The following is a 6,000-nucleotide window of genomic DNA, read 5'->3' as shown; positions in this document are numbered from 1 at the left end:
GAATCAGGGACTTCCCTGGTGGTCCAGTGGTAAGATTCCGTGCTCCCAATGCAGGGGGCCTGGGTTCGATCCCTGGTCAGGGAACTAGATCCTGCACGCATGCTGCAACTAAGAAGCACGCATGCCGCAACTAAGAAGTCTGCATGCTGCAACTAAAAGATCCCGCATGCCGCAGCTAAGACCCGGCACAGCTAAAATAAATAAATAATAAATATTTTAAAAAAAGAAGAAAGAAATTGAATCAGTAGTTTAAAATCTCACCACAAAGAAAACGCCAGGTCAGACGGTTTTATTAGTAACTTCTATCATTCAAGGAACAAATAACTCCAATTTTTTTTTTTTTTTTTTTTTTTTTTTTTTTGTGGTACGCGGGCCTCTCACTGTTGTGGCCTCTCCCGTTGCGGAGCACAGGCTCCGGACGCACGGGCTCAGCGGCCATGGCTCACAGGCCTAGCTGCTCTGCGGCATATGGGATCTTCCTGGACCGGGGCACGAACCCGTGTCCACTGCATCGGCAGGCGGACTCTCAACCACTGCGTCACCAGGGAAGCCCAATAACTCCAATATTTAACTCCAATATTAACTCTTTAAAATTATAGTAAAGGAAGAAACACTCCCCAATTTATTTTATACTAAAATTAATACCAAAACTGATATGAACAGTGTACGAAAGAAAAATTATGAGACAATTTCACTGACGAACATAGACACAAAACTCTTCTTAAAAAATCAGCAAACAATTCCAGCAACGTATAAAACAATCTTGACCAAGTTCAGCTTATTGCAGGAATCCAAGACTGTTTTAATGTTCGAAGACCAATTCATATAATTCAAAGATTTAAGGAGAAAAATGACATGATCATCTCAGTAAATGGAAAATTTTTGATAAATTTAAATATTCATTCATGAAAAAAATAAATATAAAAAAAATCCTTAGAAATCTAGTAGAATTTCCTCAACCCCTAAAGAGTATCTACAGAAAATTGGCAACAAAAATCCTATTTAATGTGAAACATTGAATGTTTTCCCTTTGAGGCCAAAAAAAGAATGTCTGCTAACATTTTCATTCAGCACTGTATTGGAGAAAGAGAACTAAAGGTATAAGGATTGGAAAACAATAAATCAAACATTCAATATTCATATATATTATTGCTACATGGAAAACATAAAAATCTATAGAGAAATTATTAGTTTTAATAAGTCCGCAAGGTGGCTGAATAAGAAGTTAATACACAAAAGTCAATGACTTTCTACAATCAGTAACAAATAAAAAAGTAATTATTAAAAAGATAATCATGCAAAAATATAAACTGAAATGAATAAATCTAACAAAAACTATGTAAGTGCTTTATGGAGAAAATTATAAAACTCTTTTGAAAAACATTAAAGATCTAAATAAATGGGGAGGGAGGTTCATGGGTACTTTTTAATTTTAATATACTTTTCTTCTAAAATGCTCAAAATTAACTCTTTGGAAACATATAAAAACTATTTTAATTTTTAAATATTTTTATTATATTCATTCAAACATCGCTGGCCCATCTACAGGGTATCCAGAAACAATTATGATTAAATTCGGTCATATTTACTACATTGCCAATTTCAGTAACAGGAATTACATAGCCATACACGTAGTTTTATACACATTTACACATATGTATTTTTTGATCTTGCCATTAAAAAGGTGCGTTTGTCAAGGTAGAAGGATGGAATGCATATAGCACTTTGTTGGCCTGATTCACAACTTTTAAATATTTGGACAGGTGGCATGTGGGCCTCCTTTTGCCTTCTTGTCATGGGATCCTCTGACATTAGGGGCAGGCCTGATGAGAGGCACTGCGGTGGTCCTGGCTGTGGGCAAGGAACCCATTTCTGGTTTCCGCAGACTGTCTCAGCGGGCGCCAGCCCAGGTGAGTCAGGATATCTGTCCTGTTTGGAAACGTCAATCAAACTCCATGAAGCTTGTTCCTGGGAGGAAGCTAGTGGACCTTCAGGGCAAACCTACTCAAGCTGCCAAGAGGGAAACAAGCATTCAAAGCCTCTCACTCTGGGGCTATGTTGAGTCAGGGCTGGAAGATGGGCGTTGGTTGCAGGAGGTTCTAGAGACGAGGCTGGGGATCACAGAAAGGAGACAGAAAAGCCATTTCTCCTTTCTGTCTGTTCATAGCAAAGCTGCAATTCATTCAACAAATATTTCCAGAGTGCTAATCGTGGTCATCATCATCAAAATAGCTAAGATTTATTAAGCACTTATGTCCCGGGACCTGGTGAGGTGACTTTTACATATAACCATGTACAATGCATGTTATACACAACAGTCAGATGAATGGGGTAATAGTATTTTCCCAATTTTACTGATGAGGAAATGGAGGCTTGATGTTAAATGACTTATCCAGGGTCATAAAATTTGTACATGACAGAGATAGGATCTGAATCTGGAGAAACTTGGGTGAATCTGGAGAAACTTGGGTCTACACATTGGGCCATAAGCCAGTGCCAAAGTTGTAGAAGTGAGTCATGGTCTACTGGGAAAGTCAAATATGCCCATAGATGTGTCTTGATAACTCAAGTTGGATAAAACTAGATGATCAAGAAGGACATCTAAATGAAGCAAAGTTAATGACCTGGGAGTGATGGGGCATGTTGGAAGTATAGTGAGGGGCCTATCAGACTCTAGAAAAGAAACACACAGAAACAGCATGGGTGAGTAGTAACCAAGTTAGCTTAATATTGGAATGTGGAGGACTTCTAATGCCTAGTTAAAGGAGTTTGGACTTTCTCTTCCAGTTAATGGTAAGGTAGAGGAGTGACAAACAGCCTTAAGATTCATTTGTCTCCTCTGTGTTGGGTGAATGCAGTAGACACAACCAATGACAAGATGACCAGTGGACCAGTGAGGAAGCCCATGGCACGCAATGACGTGGCCTTATGGTGGGTGTTGGCCATCAGATAGGGAGAAAGGAATGGTTACAATGAGCTTGGCAAAGAAAGGATGTGTAGGGCTTGCAGGCGTTTAGCCGGCCAAGGGAAACTAGTTAGGATTAAGACCAGGAATAATACTAGGGTACTACCAGGAATGCAATGTAGCCTCTAAAAATGATAGTTATGAACAATACATAGCAATTCAAGGAAATGCTTAAAAGGATAAGTGAAAGGACCAGAATTTTTACATTCACACGTACCTATTGATTACAAATCTCTTTTTAAAGCCCCAGAAAAAATACGCCCAAACAAATTAAGTGAATCATCCTATCCCAAAATCTTATTTCTACTCGGTTAGTGTTATGGAGTGAACTGTGTTCCCCCGCCTAAAATTTGTATGTTGAAGCCCTAACCCCCAGTGTAACTGTATTGGAGATAGGGCCTTTAAAGAGGTAATTAAGGTTAGATGAGGTCATGAGGGTGGGGCCCTGATCCTATAGGACTGCTGACCTTATAAGAAGGGTTAGAACACCAGAGTTCTCCCTGTGCACACAAACAAAGAAAAGGCCATGAGAGCACAGAGCAGGAAGGCACCATGTACAAGCTGGGGAGAGAGGCCTCACCAGAAACTAATACCACCTACACCTTGATCTTGGACTCCCAGCCTCCAGAGCTATGAGGAGATACATTTCTGTTGTTTAAGCTACCGAGTCTGTGGTATTTTGTTACGACAGCACGAGCAGACTACTGTAATACAGTTAGCCAGCCAGTCACTAAATCCTGTCAATTCTTATCTTTGCAATTCTTGCTTTCTTCCTCACCATGTCCACTGCCAGCGTAGCTCAAGATCATCTTGTGCCCAGATGGATGCAATCGACTCTCTTATCTTGGACTTTGTACTTCCTGACTCGCTTCTTTTTTTTTTTTTTTCACATTCATTCTTTGGTCCTAGTTTAATCCACTTTTTCCTCAGAAATTGACAAGCATCCCTATTGTACATCACAGTTACTAAAGAACTTTTCAAACAGTTGTAATTGCTTTCTTGATCTTTCCTAAATAGCTCCAATCATATCAGTTATTTTACATGTAAAGCATTTTGAATCTCTTTAATGATCCAACCTGTTCTCCTTTTATGTGCTTTGGATTGGCAAACACCCTCTTCAATTACAGCACTTATAAATGAATATGATTCTCAGAGTATGGTTTTACCAGTATGGAGTTTGCATAAGACTTTGCTCCATCTATATTATGTTAAAAAATATGAGTACATCCTTGTTCCCAGTCCAAAACAGTTAGACTCTAATACTCTTCTGCACCCATTTTTATTTATTTTAATGGCCTTTTCCTCATCTATGGTTCTTTTTACTTTTTCTTTTTTACAGTAGGTTCTTGTTGGTTATCTACTTTAAATATAGCAGTATGTACATGTCAATCCCAAACATCCAATAAATCCCTCCCCCGCACCCTTCCCTCCTGGTAACCGTAAGTTTGTTCTCTAAGTCTGTGAGTCTGTTTCTGCTTTGTAAATAAGTTCATTTGTACCTTTTTTTTAGATTCTGCATAAAAGCAATATCATATGATATTTGTCTTTCTCTGTCTGACTTATTTCACTTAGTATGACAATCTCCAGGGTTATCCATGTTGCTGCAAATGGCATTACTTCACTCTTTTTAACGGCTGAGTAATATTCATTGTATATATGGACCACATCTATACAATGACTTGCTTCTCATATTCCCAGCCACCAACCCCTACCTTGCCCCCTCCTGACTATCATCTCACACATCTGAAATGTTTGAATCTGATGCCTGGTATGTTCCTCTAGTACCAACCCTTGGCTCCCTCTTTCCAGAACTAACTGCACTCACCTCAAAGGTGCAAGTTCTCTGACCACTCCAGGTGAACTAGACTTTTGCATTGTAAGTGCCCTTCATGCACATGTGTCAGTAATATCGGTAGGATCTATTCCTAGCAGTGAAATTTTGCTAGGGCCGCTGACATGTTTTAAAATGTACACTTTAAATTTTGATAGACACCATCAGATGGTCTTCTATAGGACTTGTACCAGATTAAACTCTACCCAATAACATATAAAAGAACCTGTTTCCCCATACCACCATCAGCACAGTCTTAACCATGTCTTTGATCTTTGACAGACTGAAAGGTAAAAATAGTATTCCACTTTTGTTTGAATATAAATCTTTCTGATGACAAGGGCTGAGTCATCCATTTCAGACAAGCACTCAAATAGCCGGCATGAAGACAGTCTCTTTCCATGTTTCCTGCCTCATCTCTGTGGGTCTTTCCTTAGCTCCACATTCCCAGACTTCTATTGCAGACAGAATTTTCCACATGGAGGGGAAGAGGACCACCACAGCCTTAAGCCTAAATCATCCCAGCTTACCAAACAAACTTCGTTCTCCCAGCACCCATAGGTCAAATTCCAGGAAGGACTGTGACTGGTCTTTCTTGGGTCAAGTGTTTGCCCATGAGTCGGTCACTCTGGCCAAGAGGAAAGGAGATTCCACTAGGCCAGGGCTAGGTCATGATACAGCAGTTTGCAATAGCAAGAGAAGCCCCTATTATCAGAAGAGGAAAGAGGTACTGAGCAGATAAAAACAAATGTCTACTCTTCCAGGTAACACCTGCGCTGATGGAACCCAGCACACAGGGCACCTTCCCCAGTGTCACATTCACTGACTTTGCCACATCCCAGCAGGAATGAATCGGATGACACCACCCCCCAAGAAAGAGCCCGGCATCCTGTGCTGCCCTACATCTCCGGGGCCATAGGTAACCTATTCTGATTGGTAATCCAGGAGAGGAGCATTTGAGGTCTTCTTGGAACAATGGGAATGTTTTTCTACTACAGTGATCTGTACAAACTTGGCAGTGGGGTTTTACAGAGAGAGGAAAATAGACACTGACATCTCTGATGCGAAACTGTGAGTCCTCCCAGAACAAAGCTGAGCCTCAGTTGGCTAGGAAGTACTGGGGTTTGTGATGCAAAGAAGGAAAGTCTGCTGGCTTTAAAGGTTAGGCTGACACTGGTTTAGAGTACAAAGTAAGTCTGCAGAA

The 6,000-nt window shown here is 40.3% G+C and overlaps 1 protein-coding gene across 1 annotated transcript in view; it reads right to left on the bottom strand.

Moving 5' to 3' along the window:
- Positions 1-318: 318 nt before the first annotated feature.
- COPRS (coordinator of PRMT5 and differentiation stimulator) overlaps positions 319-6,000 on the bottom strand; it is a 28,581-nt gene continuing 22,899 nt past the window's right edge. Inside the window, exon 6 of the transcript XR_007473382.1 lies at positions 319-2,111. The gene's annotated coding sequence lies outside the window, so the exon portion shown is untranslated. The remainder of the gene's footprint in view (positions 2,112-6,000) is intronic.

Source organism: Orcinus orca, chromosome 19, assembly GCF_937001465.1.
Source record: "Orcinus orca chromosome 19, mOrcOrc1.1, whole genome shotgun sequence".
In the NCBI taxonomy this organism is placed as follows: domain Eukaryota; kingdom Metazoa; phylum Chordata; class Mammalia; order Artiodactyla; family Delphinidae; genus Orcinus; species Orcinus orca.
The sequence above is the reverse complement of the archived record's forward strand: the minus strand, read 5'-3'. Positions and strand labels throughout refer to the sequence as shown.